Source organism: Phalacrocorax carbo, chromosome 25 (genome assembly GCF_963921805.1).
Source record: "Phalacrocorax carbo chromosome 25, bPhaCar2.1, whole genome shotgun sequence".
Lineage (NCBI taxonomy): Eukaryota > Metazoa > Chordata > Aves > Suliformes > Phalacrocoracidae > Phalacrocorax > Phalacrocorax carbo.
Genome location: NC_087537.1, coordinates 3,313,383 through 3,325,736, shown reverse-complemented (window position 1 = coordinate 3,325,736; position 12,354 = coordinate 3,313,383). Strand labels below are relative to the sequence as shown.

Below are 12,354 nucleotides of genomic sequence, written 5' to 3'. Positions count from 1 at the left end.
GGTAACCAAGCCCTCACAAGGGAGGGAGGGAGGGAGGGAGGGAGGGAGGGAGGGAGGGAGGGAGAGGCAGGCAGCGCGCGGCGCCCCGCTCGACGCCTTTCCCGCCTTTTCCCCCGCCTCCCCTGTGTCCCGCCCCTCCTGCGCAGGCGCAGTGCGCCGCCCCCGCCCTGAGAGGCGGGTGTTGAGGGGAGCCCGGATGTATCAGTTTAGGGCAGTGTGAGGAGACCGCAAGGGGACAGCAGGCAGCTGTATCTTTCTCAGGTGAGGTGGGAGGGGCCGTGCGGGGGAAAGAAGCAAAAGGAATCGGGCGAGGACTGGAAACCTCCACAGGGATGGGGGGAAGGTAGTATCGTCATCCCCCCCCACCGCTTGTCTTTGCGAGGTGTATGTGGGGTAGCTCTCCTCTGTTTCTGCGGCGGCCCTGACGCATGACTAGGAAGTGAGAGACTCCGCATGGGCCTGCCCCCCCTCCTCCGCCGGCTGTTTAAATGGCACTGCGACAGGAGTAGATCCTTGCCAAATAGTGAGCTATCACACTTTAGGGGACCCCATGGCACACAGCGCATGCTCTACCGTGCTGCCAGAATGTGAGCCGCCGGGAGGCGAAGCAGGAGGGCGGGACTGGTGCGCATGCGCAGGGGAGGGGCGGGGGCGTGGTCGAATGCGGTAGCACATGCGTGGAAGCTGGCCTGGCGGCAGAGGCCGCATGCGCAGGAGGAAGCCCGAGGCAGGAGTTTGGGTCTTGTGCTGGGCGAATGTGCGCGTGTGCGGTGGTCGTGAGGGGGGGGGGGGCGCAGGGGAGGAGGCGCTGTCGGTGCGCTGCGCATGCGCGGCCGGGAGGAGAGCGCTGGGAACAGCCATATCCTGCTTGTTCGTCAACTCCGCGCCTGCGCAGACGGCTGCTGCGGGGACCTGCGGAATAATGAGCCTGTGCCACTGCTTGGGGGGAATCGGAGGAGGAAGACATGCTGCCAAATAGTGAGCTCCAGCTGCTGGTGTTCTCCTAGGGGGGCTGGCTGCGGAGTGGGGGGCAGAGTCCGGGGCGCCATCCCCACCCGCCGCACCTGCTTGGTTTAGGGCTTCAGGGCGTCCCGGCCTGCTTTGGAGCAGGGCTTCCTGCGGCGGTGGGAGTCACTCGTAGGGCCAGGAGGTAAGAGCTGTGGGGAAGGGGGCAGGAGTTGAGAGAAGAGGGGTGGGTGGCTCGGCTGGGGAGAGGAGGGGAGCAGGGCCTGATGGGGGGAGAGGTGTGGGAAAAGTTGGGGGGAGGCCGGGTCAGGCGGTTCCTCAAGATCCCCGGGCGGGGGCAGGGGTTCAGTGGGGTGCCAGGAACTGAGTAAGGCAACACGAGTGGAAGAAAGGAAATAAGGGCTGGAGTGGAAAAACCGAGGTGACTAAGAGCATAACCAAGTAAGGGATGACAGGTCGTAGCTTCGCCACTGAGCACTGTGAGGCACGTTTCTAAATCAGGAGGGAACTTGGTCTTCCTGTGAATTAGACCCCATGGTGTCTGGGATCACTACTGGTATTTCTTAGCTATGTCTCAGGCCTGTAGTGGTGTTTAAAGGAAATGGTGCATCATCATGCAGCAGGGAAAAGCAAAAAATTCAATTTCTCAGTTAAATGTGCCACTAATATGGTTCTATAGTAGAGTGTTAATGCTTGTAGCAAACATTGTCTTGATTAGTGATAGATGGGGTTATAAGAGTAAAATATTATTCTCATAGTATTTGCAAAGTTGCCTGTGAAATGGAATTGTCTTTTTCTGACGAGTTTTTTTGGGGGGAGAAAAACATGGAATGTAGTGTTATTTGCGGTCATTTTTCTGTAACTCAGCATCATTAGATGTGTTTACGTTTGTGATTGTAGAGCATCATCGTGGCATAATGAAAAGGAATCCTTTCTTGTGATTCCCTATTTTTTTTCCCTTTGCCTTTAGAGTTCTAAATCATTATATCTGAGGTGGCTTGGTATGAAGCCCTATAAAAGTGAAGAATTTCACTAACATTTATGCCTTATAAAATAGAACTCTTTGGTCATAAAAAAACCCTAAATTAGTTAAGTAAAACATATAACTGGCTTCCTTCTTTTTCAGTGACATTTTCTAACCAGATGCCCAGAATGATTTGGCTTCATTATGTCACTTGTTTCTGTGTGACCCGAAGAAAACAGATTTTTTTTTTTCTTAATGGTACTTTCTCATGGATGTGTATCAAGATCAAGACAACATGATAGCAGTAGTACATCGCAAACTGTCATCCTGTCACTGCATCAGCAGAGGACAGCAATACAGAACTGTACCTACCATAAGATCATAGAAACTACTGTCAAATCTGATATCCTGATTTACTTGAGTATAGTTACCACTATTATAACACTAATTGTGTTTCCGCCCCAAACCCTCCAGGATTTGCACGTAGGCACAGATGAGGGAAGGAGTTAAAATGGACGGGGTCTCAGTGACACATGGTCTCAGTGAGCAGTACCATCGCTGATTGAACAGGTCACAGTGGAGTGCTTAAAAGCACCCCCTATTTCTTGTGTAATTGTTAACATTTGCTAATGTTTTAACAGAGGGAAGGTACCAGTACTGGCAATAGTATTAGATTGATTATACTTGATAAATGTTTAAAAACAATACAGTTCACCGGAGCCTTCTCTCAGTTAGTTTCCACTGAGCCAGCTTGAACAGTGGGGGGTAGATTTAGGGTTAATCTCTGAACTGCAGCTCTAGACCGACCTAGTGTTAGGTATGTACTGTGAACTGTTTGTTGCCCTGTGTGATTTTTCTAGATACCAATCCAGTTTACAATAAGAGGGACTTACCAGCTTTATTCTTGGCACACCCTTCTGTTCAGCGTTTTACTCGTGGGGCTTGCCATTCCACTGCCTGGCTCACTGTGGGTCTTTAAACTTGAAATCATCTGCTTCATTTCCTCCTGGACATTATTTCTGCAAAATTGCGCTTAAGCTGGGAAAGATGTCTATTTCTGTACGATCAGGAGCTACTGATGTGTTATTGATTGCATTCATAGTTCCACGCTTGCAAATACCCACTGTAATCTTGTAAAATTCCTTCTCTCCTCCCAGCTTTGGCTCGATTTTCTGCACAATTGGAGTATTACGTAAGATCTTGCTGTATTCCTCCAACCTCTGACTGCTGGTCTTTCCTACTCAGCACAGAAGGGAAACACAATAAAATGTGTTGTTTTTTTTTTTTTTTAATTAGAAAACCAAAGAAACAAAAAACCCCCAACCAAAAAGCCTTTATTGAGAGTGTTGCTCCTTGATTCCCAGTCGATAAGCTGCTACTGCATTCTGTCTTGTACTTTGTACTTGAGAAGCCTCTTAAATAAAGTATGTGTCCCAAGGTCTAGAAACACATGATGGTACAGGAAACTAGCATGAGATTAAAATGTTCATACCCTTGAGGAGGCAAAGAAGCTGTTGTTTTTCAGAAACTGTATCGGTAAATACATCAGAACTTCTTTCCTTGGTTTCACGTTGTTAAGTGTCCCTTTATGGAACTCTGCAGCAGTGTTCTGGAAGGAAGTTGTTGAGTAATTCTGGAATTCTCTTTGTCTTTGCTGATATGCATAGCTGAGAATTCTAGTCAATATGTATCACACGTGAAATGTAATTTGTGGGTTTTTTGTTTGTTTGTTTTCTCCACATTTTTAGGACCAAAAAGATGCAGAACCACTGACTCTGTAGCAAATGCCCGGAAAAGACTTGGGAGTTCATTTTTATACTGTGAGTAAATTCTTTGGCTACAGGCAGGAGTTGCACCCTTGTGTTCTGTGAGGCGTAGCTGGGCGCACAACTCCATGGATTTTTAGACATCCGTAGAGTTTATAAAAAGTCAGGACCGTGGGAGGGATTAAACACTCCAACACTAGATTCGTAACTGGAAGATACTGTTTTGGCCACTGCTATAGTAGAAGCCAGTAGGATACTGGGGACTTTTGATGCACTGACTAGGGAAAATAGTATTAAAATTTTCATACTGAGATCTCAGTTCAGCTTTTCTTCACCTGTGTAGTAGGTCTTATTCAATAGGTCGTATTGTGTGACTGTGGACTTTAAAAATGGTTTTTGCTAGAAATATAGCTTGTATGCTGTGCATTTTAAATTGGGTCTGACGTAATACTTGGGCTGTGAATCATATACAGTAATGTTAATGCTTTTTAAAAATTGGTCCAACTTCTGATAACAGAAATAATTTTCCAGAAAAAAAGGACGCCTTTGTGCACACCTTTAAGACTCGCATATATAATGTGAAAATATGCTAATCTTTAAGCATTTAAAATATTTAGGAATCTCATAAGCTCAGTAATATTTTTTTTTCTGAAAATATCCTGGAAGGTTTAGAACTCTAAACACTTATATTTCTTACATATTCAGAAACGTTTCATGCCCCATGATATGTAAACTTATATAGGGTATAGTTGGACACTAGGATACTTAAAATGCTGACTGATAGTTTAAGTTACTCTGAACCACTACTTTTTTTCCGGAGTTCACGTGCCACCCTTGAGTTAATAGAGCCACAGTTGGAACGCTTTCCTATGAGTGATATCAGACATGCCTGTGACATCTATTTAGCATCAATCTGAAAAGACTGATGTGATGTTCTAAAAATAGAAACAGTATCTTCTGATGGCAAACAGAACTTAAAGAATTACACTTTTTTACCTACAAATATGCAGGAATGGTACTTGCAGAGGTTCACAAAATGATTTGTGGGACTTAAACAGCCATGTGTATTTGTTCAGGTTTTTTTCCTCCTTTCCATGAAGTCTGAGTCCTCATACCTACCCATAAACAGCTGTCTCCAGAATGAGTATAACATGTGAATATCTCCGTTAGGGCTGTGACAAGAACTGATACTTAAGCAGAATTGCACTGGCAGAGGAGATGGTCTAGAAAACCTTACTGATCTTAGAGCCAAACAAGGAGTAGAAGTTTGCTTCTGGGACTTGATCAGCTGAAGAGGGACTTTAAATTAAAGATATGTGTATTTTTTTTTATTAAGTGTGCCTTTAGTTACTGTTCTTCCCACATTCTTTGCTCATCGCTGCAGAAATTTGTTCAATGAATCATAAATCAGATCATAATTGTATAGAGCAACTTTTCTTTAATAGCAGTGGTTTACTAGCGGGAGACTAGCCAAGATTGTTAAGTTTTATTTCTTCAGCTTAGATTTTAAAGCTAGTGAGGCCTCACTTACCTTATCTTAAATAGAAATCCTTTTTCATTTTTATTTTTTATTTAAAATAGTAGATTTGCCTTTGTGGCTGAAAAAAGCTCAGATGACAATCCTGGTTTTAGAAACGTGCTTACAGCAGTGAGACTGGAGAGCAGGTGGAGACAAATACACGAAGTCGTCTGGAGCTGCTGTATAGCAATGCAGAGAAGCTGCCTGGCTGCCTCCCAAGTGTTGTTGCATAAAGAGGCTAGAACAGACGCTGACTGCACTGATGGAAAAGTTTTCAGTTAACATGGCTAGAGTCATGCCTACAGATTAACTACTTTGACTGTTAAAGAATGTTGTCATATCCCTCCCGCACCCCCCAAGAATCCATTATCTTACGGTGAAGACACCGTACAGTACTTTCCTTGGATGCACAGAAGGCAGGCTGTTGTAGGCTGGGTATCCTGACCTTACAGGTCTTTGTAATTTCAAAATCATGTTAAATGACACCACTATATTGGTGATTTCATTTCCTAAGCTGCTTTTTTTTTGTAGAAGTGTGCAACCTCAATAAGTTGTGCTTAAAAACCACATGTATCAGTTTGATTAGTTTCATAGAAGCAGTTGTGGGCAGTAAATGAAATTCTGAGAACAGTATTTCACTTACTGCAGTTGAGAGACAGATGATTTTCTTAAGATTTCCTGTTGCTTGTGATTTTGTTCATTTTTGTTCCCAGAGAGAAGGACAGGGTGTAGGTTTTTCCGTCCAGAAGTTTCGAAAATTGCCGTCACGTGTGTTGTGTTCTTCCTGACAGACCTCTGCTTTCTAGCAAGTAATATTACGGTGAAATAACTGTCGTTTAAATTTTATATAATATAGTTTTAATCAGGGAAGGCAAGCACGAGTATTACAGTAGATTATATTCAGCAGTGTCCTGGAAATGCTCTGTGAAATCCTTGCTTTAGGTTGGTGCCAACTTTACCAAACCTGCAAGTGTGATAAAAGTCCTAGTGTGACTTGGTAGTAACAATTTATAACTTGTGTGATTTAGAGTTGGTTCTTGACTAGCAGATAATTGGTATTTCTCTTCAGATGATATTGCCCAGTAGCTTATTGAGTTTTACTATTGATGGGGAAAATAGTAGGAAGACTTTGGAGTGGTTTTATAAGAACAGGAGGGGTAGCAGCAACAAAACAAAAGCAACAAGAACTGGTTTCTTCTTGGAGGCTGGACACAGTTTATGGAGGTGGCTTGTTGCTGTAGAAAGGGAGATAAATGCAGGTATCTCCTGGGAATGTATTTTCATGTCCTTTCACATTTCCCTCTGGTTTTTTTTGAAGATTCAATAAATGGCTAATGCCAACAACAGCTTACAATGTACAATTAAAATGCAGCCAATCGGCTCCCTGTGTCCAAGATACTTTCTTTGGGATTTTTTTTTCCACATTGAACACAAGTTACATTAATGCCAAAAGCAGTGAGAAGAATGTACCTTGCTGTCCTGCTTCTGAAGTGTCACTGATATAAGTAGACATATAATAATGCATCTGGCCCAGTCTTTTTCCTTACTGACTAAACACATATGAAATACAGAATATCTAAGATATCAGAATTTTCCTTGGCTCTTTGTCTTACTAATTTAATAATCTCGGGTCTTGAATGGCTAGGATATTGAAATATGGGTGTAGGCAAATGCCGTAATTGTGTTATTTTCAGAGCATGATCTATGGTAAGACATGATTATTTTTTTTTTAATGTTAATGTGAGTAAGATTATTACAATTATGCTAACTAAACCATCACACCTTATTGAAGCCAGTGTGATATGTTTTACAGATAACACAGCTGCTGATTTTTGAGGAAAGTATAGATGGTTTGGAAGTGGAAGTCAGTTGGAATTTGGTTCCCATCTCCTTCCACTCCTTGTTCCTTTGCATGTTGATGTCTGATATGGTCAGAGAAAAGACTAAACAAAATAACTGAAAATTAAGGACTCTAGTCCAAAGAAGGGCAACAAAGTTGGTGAAGGGTCTAGAGAACGAGTCTTACGAGGAGCGACTGAGGGGGCTGGGGTTGTTTACCCTGGAGAAGAGGAGGCTGAGGGGAGACTTGATCACTCTCTGCAACTGCCTGAAGGAAGGTTGTAGTGAGGTGGGGGTTGGTCTCTTCTCCCTAGTAACAAGCAGTAGGATGAGAGGAAATGGCCACAAGCTGTGCCATGGGAAGTTTAGGTTGGATATTAGGAAAAACTTATTCACCAAAAGGGTTGTCAAACATTGGAACAGGCTGCCCAGGGAGGTGGTGGAGTCTCCATCCCTGGAGGTATTTAAAAGAAGGGTAGACGTGGTGCTTGAGGATATGGTTTAGTGGTGGACTTGGTAGTGCTGGGTTAGCGGTTGGACTCAATGATCTTAAGGGTCTTTTCCAACCTTAACGATTCTATGATTCTATGATACCTGCCTATAAAACCCCAAGAGTTGGAGAAGCATTGCCTGGTAGGATGGGCTGCAAACAGGAGTCTTTTCAAGTGCTTGTCATTGCTATTTATTATCTGTTAGGAATTAAGCCCTGGAGTGAGTTTTCTGTTGGAATGAAGCAAGTGGTTGATTCGTTTTCATGCTCTTCCAAAAACCCAGATTTGCATGCTAGCGCTAAGAGTGCTTTTATTTGGTGATCATATGATCTTTACATTTAGCAGGTTAAAATAATTCTCATAACTATTTTGAAGTCACGCTGCAATTGCAAATAGGTGAAAGAATCCAAGAGTTTGATGTGTAGTTTTGACCGTACATGGTAAACTCTAAATTGATTATTTGAAAGCTTAATTTCCAGAATAATAATAGCAGAAACTGTATTTTAGCTCAAGTTGGTTTTGATAAGCTCTTAGAAATATTAACACAAGATGGCAACTGGAGAATGTTATGTGAGGACTACCAGATGTTTGTATTACTGGAAAGTTGATAAAAATAAAAGGCTGCAGAGGGGATTATAGTCTTGGTGGTTTGCTAGAGGTCAGATCTGCAATCCCATTTGAGTGCTTTAGCAGTGTTTGGTACCAGGTCTCAGCTCAGTAGATTGAAAAATGCAGCCCTGCTTAATTTTCAGGTTTTTTTTTCTTGTTCTCTGTTTAGACATTAAACCACTTAGGCATTTTCTTCCAGTTATTTTCAACTCCCCGGGAATCTGTTGGGATTTTAGAGGTGTGAGGTGTTTCTAGCAGTGTGTCACTCTTAAAAGAGAAGAACAATCTACAGCGGGGAGAAAAAACCCTGCTGCTGCCAGCCTGCTTTCAGAGTGAGAGGCTTCCCTGGCATGTGAGGAAGTTTACTGGGAAAGAGTAGTTTTCATGGCTTTATCTTTTAATTTGGAAGATGACTTACATGCTATGAAAGTGCAAATATTTTGCTTAAAAAAACAAAAAAATTGCTAAAAAGGCAACTGAGTTACTGGAAAAGTGACAGGTAACAATTTACCCTACAAGTAGAAACTGAAGCTGTAAAATACTTTTTACGATTTGCCTATGAGGGAGAATCTGAAATAGAAGAGTTCATGGGCAATAACAAAACCCTTCCTTTGAAAAATGAGATCAGGTTTCTTATTGAAGAGAGAAGTCTGCTCAGGCTGATTGTTTCTGTAAGACTTGAGCTGGGGTGTTCAAATAACATTTTTCCTTGTGAGAGGAGAGAAATGAGCAGGAATGGGTTGGCAGGAGGGAAAAGAGGTGAAAAGGAGAATTTGGAAGAAATAAGAGATTTATTTCTTTTAACATGCTTATGATCTGAACTAAAAAATTATGAGGAAGATTGACTTCTGAGGAAAAAGTTGTGAAGATTTCAGATTTAGGCATCTCGACTAACGATGGAAGTAGAAAGAGTTAAAGAAGAGGCAAACATCTGGTGAAACAGGAGTGGTGACTTAAATGCAACAGTTACTCTAAAATAAAAAAAAAATAGTTTTGTTTGCTTCTAAGAATTTGATTACTTTTTATATTTACTGGTGTGGATGTAATTCTAATATACTTTGGGTAATTTATAGTTAGGGTTGGATGTGATTAAAGGGGAGACAATTCTCTGCATCTGTTCAAACACCGGCATGAAGCAGTCTTAGAAAAATGTCAAAAATACGACTTGACTTAATGACTGAAGAGCAGAAAATTTCAGTGGAGGATTTGTTTATAACAGCAGAGGTTATTTAGAGAACTCTCGGCTGCTTCTTACCGCTGACTTCCTCTCTCTTTCCTTGGTTTAGTTTTAGCTGTTTGCTATTTTATCTGGTGATATTCGGGGAGGAGGGGGATGGGATGGTAGATGGCCTACAGTTAAAGAATGATGGTGTCTCTTTTCTTACTAAATATGTGTGAAACTTCTAATTCTCCTGCTGATGTTTCACTGACAATTGTCCCATCCCTTAGTAGTTTCATACAAATAATGATTTTTGTAGGTGACCAAGCCCTTGGTTTTTTTTCTCCTGTTTTATAACTGGAGAATTGGTTTAAAGGGGAATAAAATAAAAACATTCTAAGAATGGATAAGAAACCCATTAGTTTTGGAATATTTCTCAAAGTGGAATTTTAGTTTCTGAATTCTAGTGGACTGCCAGTTTCAGTGTGTTTTGAGATAATTCTATCTCCCTCTTCTAAACTGCTGAAATTTCTTTTTCTAGGTAACTCCTCCTTATTTTGGCATGATCTGTCATCTCAAAAAAAAAAAAGTAATTCTGCATGTTCTGAATTGATAATGAGTCTTCTGAAATAAATTGGATTAAGGTGTATGTGTCTGCCTTTATTTAAAGTCTTCCTTTTATGCAGTGTCCAGAGGGCCCTGTTGTGACCTCAGGAATTTGGCCTTCTGTAACGTACTCGGCAACTTTGGGGTGTAATAAGAAAAAAGTACCCATCCAAGTTCCTGAATGCTGCTGATGGTGTAATGGGGACAATTTATAAAGTGAATTAGGATTAGGAGCGCTACCTAGTGCTGTGGAATCGAGAGAGAAGCAAGGGCACTCTCAGCTGTTGAGCAAGATCATTTGCACTGTGTATTAAGGAAACCAGGTTATCTCTTGTTTCTGTCTCCCAAATGAGAAGTTGTAGGTCCTTTAGCCTGGTATGCATCTTCCGCTGGATGCCAGGTCATTCCTTTTATCTCTCTGCTATGATTGTGTTGATTTTCCAGTCTGTTCCCTTATGACTGAAGATTGTAAATGAAACTCCATGTGTCATTTTGAGCTCAGCAGTTTTTGTGGTGCTCAACAGGGTACAGGTCAAGTAAGATCTTTTTTTTTTTGGATTTAAGAGCCCATAAGGCAGAGGAAGGTGTAATCCACATGCTCCTGGTTTTTAGAAGGTGTTCAAGCTTAATTCACTGACCACTCTTTTGTGATAAATTATTCTTCCCTCTAATTCAGGTACAGCTAAGCCTCTACATATCCCATTCGCGTTACTCCTTTATAGTTTGGGTTTTTTTGCAGGTGCTGATTAACTTCTTGTTGTAAAACTGTTCACATTTCTTTGTTCCAGAAAGATAAGCCTTTCCCTTGTGTAAACCAGGCTTCCTTTCAAGAGGTAGCTTTTTGGTATGGGTCACTTTCATCTTTCTTAAGTGTTGATTTCTAATCTTAGTCTATTTTTATTGGCACAGGTTGTTTGCTACCTTGGTGCAGTCTCTTCTACACCACTGTGTTAATAATTAGGCAACTTTGTGTAACCTCTGGAATTCATTGTGCCTGACGTTCAGCTGCGTTTGTAGCTAGACAGGTTTCCTGCCACACCAGAGACATCGCAGTCAGTGCCTGTGCTTGGCAGTCCTTAGCACAGGTGACGTGGACACTTTGCCCATCATTGCTTTCTTCCGTGGTAGGCCAAGTAGGAAGAGTGGTATAACGCCCTTTTTAGTGTGGACATTAAAATCTGAAAACTTATTGATTTACTCATCCGCTAGTTAGATATCATTGCCTCCCGCTTTGCTCTTCCAGTTAACTTGTCCTTTTTTTTCTCTCTTCTTCTTTTTCTTTCGTTACAGCAGTGAATTCAGACCTATTGTCCTTTCCAAGGCTTTGAAGAATGCAGGAAGATAATGGTCTTTTCCTGTGCTTCCGCATCTCATCCCCTTGTTTTATTGTTCCAATTATCTTTGTCCTGCTCCTTCTCTCTGCGCTTTGTGCTGTTCTTGGATAGTCTTTGATACATTGCTGGTCCAAGAAGCAATCACCCCAGTTTTTAAAACGCTTGATTAAAAGTACACTCCTTTTATAGACTTCTGTAAGTTATCTTTTGCTGAATAAAGGTTACCAAAACCAAATATGCTTGGAAATTTCTGGTGTAAACTACTGGTTTCTTAAAAGGTAGTTGGTTTATCTTGAGAAGAAGGAAAATTGACAGGCTGTTTAGCAAAAGTGTAGTAATTTTGAGGCCTCTTCTAGAATTATTTGAGTTGGTATTCCCCACCTCTCTCAGGTGAAGTCTCTGCTGCTCACAGAATAGTTTTTGACTGTTGATTCCTACACTAGATGAAGTTTTGAGCTGAGATGTCTTGGTACAGCTGCTAAGTCAGGAGGTAATTATGAGGACAGAGTGGCAAGGGAACATTTCCTGTGCTTCAGAAAGGTCTGGTCTGGCTCTGGTTCTTAGATAAAATGTCTTCATCTGGAAGTGGTTGTGAATGAGGTGAGAATTAGTCTTTTTCTTAACTCTACCGATGTCCAGAGGCAAGGGTTTCTTACATCCAAGGGAATAAGAGGCACTCAGACTGTGGGCTCGCAGAGAATATTTTGTATTTTGTTTCCTGTGACTTGATATTTATGCCTGTACCTTCAAGTTTGTCCCTGCCTCTCCTGGCCAGAAAGAATTTTGATATCCAAACTGTTTACAAAATGTTTTCCTAAAACCTCTGCCTGCAGCGCTTTTTAATTCACTCCTAGTTCAGAGGTGCCAGCACTGTTAGTGAAGAAGTGTGAACTGGTGAAGTATTAAGTGTTTGTGAGCAAATAAACGCCGGGGGTGCCCTGCTGATTTTGGAAACTTAACTTTCCCTTAAGCAAGCTGTGGTTCCTTTTAAAATGCATTTAATATCGGTCCGTTCCAGAAGAGCAAATCGGTATTTGAAGGTGGAGGAACGCATGGCAGTTTCTGTGGCACATGTTCAAGGATATATTTCAGTGACCTTTT

At 41.9% G+C, this 12,354-nt stretch overlaps 1 protein-coding gene across 7 annotated transcripts in view; it reads left to right on the top strand.

The window, feature by feature from the left end:
• Positions 1-163: 163 nt before the first annotated feature.
• The window catches only part of SPOP (speckle type BTB/POZ protein), a 29,704-nt gene continuing 17,513 nt past the window's right edge, over positions 164-12,354 (top strand). Inside the window, exons 1-2 of one of the 7 annotated variants that reach the window (XM_064473536.1) lie at positions 164-261; positions 3,679-3,750. The gene's annotated coding sequence lies outside the window, so the exon portion shown is untranslated. Of the gene's footprint in view, positions 262-738; positions 758-780; positions 1,151-3,678; positions 3,751-12,354 lie in introns of those variants that run through there. The other 6 variants (XM_064473538.1, XM_064473537.1, XM_064473535.1 and 3 more) reach the window with 6 other exon arrangements.